Raw genomic sequence first — 2,643 nt, 5'->3', positions numbered from 1 at the left:
ACTTTCCAATGTGCCGGGGGTGCTCACTGCTCAACCTCTGGCTCTTCCACAGGCCCTGCCTCCACTCCAACCCTTCCAGCCCACTCCCCTGAGCCTGCCGTGCCCTCGCTCCTCTCCCCTCTGCCCAGAGCCTCCTGCATGCCACAAAACAGCTGATCGGGCGGTGCGGGGAGGGAGGAGACACTGATCGGCAGGGCAGTCGGTGGGTGGGAGGCGGTGAGAGCTGGGGGGGTGGAGTTGATGCAGGGCTGCTGACATATTACTGTGGCTCTTTGGCAATGTACACTGCTAAATTCTGACTCTTTCTCAGGCTCAGGTTGGCCACCCCTGCTCTAAACCATGCAGCCTCCCCCTAAAACAAGGGCCTGTTCCAGCCCTGAGTCTGGGCTACTGGGATCCCTCCCACAGGGCAGGGTGCCCACAGATTACAGCCTGAAAATAGGTATGTGAAACTAACTCCTGTTCTCCCTGACAGGCTTCCCCTAGATCAAAAGGCACCCCAGGCAAGAAGCGTCTGCGGTGCCCCTCCTCACGTGTTAAACTTCTGAATATTTCTGAATATTCTGCTAGGCAGCTCTCTAACTCCACATTCTACAAGCCATTATCCTCTGATCCCACTGAGGATTACCAGAAGAAACGACACCATCTGCTCAAGAAACTCCAGGCTTATTCACCCTGTATACTGGCACAGCAGTGAAGGCCAGAAAGGAGCAGCATTCTCACTGGAACATGTCCACCCACTGCTCACAGGCAATTCCCAGGACCACCACAGCACACTATCCTGATGAGAAAGGATCCCACTTGGCCTAACCATTGCTTCTTTTCCTTCCACCCGGAACCCCGCTTCTTCTCCTGGACTGCCAGTAGCCATCCCTGGGAAACCAGGAGGCAGGCACAGGATTCTACCTCCCAGCAGCCAACCGCACCACCCCTGGCTTTGGCAGAACCAACGGTGACGCTCTGCTAACCCCACTGAGGCACTTAGCTTCTGCCCTGCCTTCCTCAGCATGACTTTCCTCTTTTGCCCTATTCCTGCCTCACTCCCTCCTTTGACAAGTCACGCAAAGGAGGCAGCCGGAAGAGCCGGCCTCCATAGGCCAACGCCCAAGGGCAGAGGAGGCCAAGCCACAAGACTCCAAAAGGTGACTGGCCTAGACCATGTAGATTTCTCAGCTCATTTCACCACCCTCTGTCCTGCGGGGGTCGGGGTTACCCCAGGGACAGGCCAGTGGTAGAATTTGGAGCGCCTTGCTGGAGAGCTAGAAAAAGTAAACCATCATGTTTCTGCCTGGTTTCAAACCAGGGGCCTTTTGCGTGTTAGGCAAACGTGATAACCACTACACTACAGAAACTCTGTCACAGAGCTCTGCCCCTCCCTTCACATTCCATCCACTTGGCTGGCTCTCACCCGGGCACACACTAATGGGCAGACCTGGAGAAAGTGGCGGCAGCCCTTCGGTAGGTCAGCTGGGAGAGCAAAGGACTGGAGCCGGCGCTCAGGAAGTCGTCTTTATGTCTCCCTTGTGACTCCAGCTTGAAGGAGAGCTTCTTTTTCTTCCCCTTGCCGAGAAAGAGCAAGAGAAGAAAGAAAGCTCAGCTGGGCCACCTGGGTGCACAAGCCCACGCTGCTTTTTCCTGCTGCAGAGCCCGAAATGAGGGACTCACGGCGGATAAAGGCACTGCTGCACTTCCAGAAAACAGCCCACCCCTGCACACAAAGGGACAAAACAACATGCCGAAGCCTGGGATTGAAGCAGGGACCTTTAAATCTTCAGTCTAATGTGCTCCTGGCTAAGCTACTTTGACAGTTACTAGGTTTCTGTTTGGCCTCCTGTTTCTCTGTCTGGGATGTTTTTGTCAGCCATGGCACACAAAAAGGACCTCACTGTGAGTGGCCCATGAAGGCAAGATGAATTTTTGCCTGCCTTGCTCAGCTTGACTTGCTTCCTCACCCCATTCCTGTCTTAGTTCCTGGCTTACCTGGTGGCTGAAGGCGACTGGGGCCTAGCGGCACGGGGAGGAAGTTGGGCAGCTGATTCCTGGTGGCAAGAGTCCTGCTGCCACTTGGCACCCCATCCTGTATTCCCGGCTTTACCTACTGGCCGCCAGGGACTTGGTGCCCAGCAGCACAGGGGAAGGAGGTGGACAGAGCTACCCTCGCCTTGAAGCTCAGGCTCATTAAAACATATGTTCAGTCTATGATGGCCAATGAGAGACCGACATCACTTGCTATTTTATCACTTGAAAATGCCATTGGCCAGTCTTTGGATCTCTCTAATGCTGCGCTTCAATTCATGAGGACAAAGTCGAGAAAATGACCTTTGAACTAAAGGACTCGGGTTAACAGTCTAACGCTGTTTCTCACTGTAACACTAGTTAAGACTGGTCCACCCTGTGTTGGTGGCCGTTCAATTTCTAGATCTTAGTACATTTCAGTTACTGTTAAAATTAAAAAAAAAATTCTATATGCTTAAAGGAAATAAACTTTTGTATTTAATCATAGAATCATAGAATATCAGGGTTGGAAGGGACCTCAGGAGGTCATCTAGTCCAACCCCCTGCTCAAAAGCAGGAGCAATCCCCAATTAAATCATCACAGCCAGGGCTTTGTCAAGCCTGACCTTAAAAACTTCTAAGGAAGGA

At 52.7% G+C, this 2,643-nt stretch overlaps 1 non-coding gene across 1 annotated transcript; it reads right to left on the bottom strand.

The window, feature by feature from the left end:
• Window positions 1-1,279: 1,279 nt before the first annotated feature.
• Window positions 1,280-1,352, bottom strand: TRNAV-AAC (transfer RNA valine (anticodon AAC)). The gene has a single exon. It is a non-coding gene; the product is annotated as a tRNA-Val (tRNA).
• Between the last annotated feature and the right edge of the window lie 1,291 nt (window positions 1,353-2,643).

The sequence above is a fragment of the Lepidochelys kempii genome, chromosome 28, assembly GCF_965140285.1.
Source record: "Lepidochelys kempii isolate rLepKem1 chromosome 28, rLepKem1.hap1, whole genome shotgun sequence".
NCBI classification, from domain to species: Eukaryota; Metazoa; Chordata; order Testudines; family Cheloniidae; genus Lepidochelys; species Lepidochelys kempii.
Note: the sequence above shows the minus strand (reverse complement) of the source record. Positions and strands in the feature narration are given on the sequence as shown.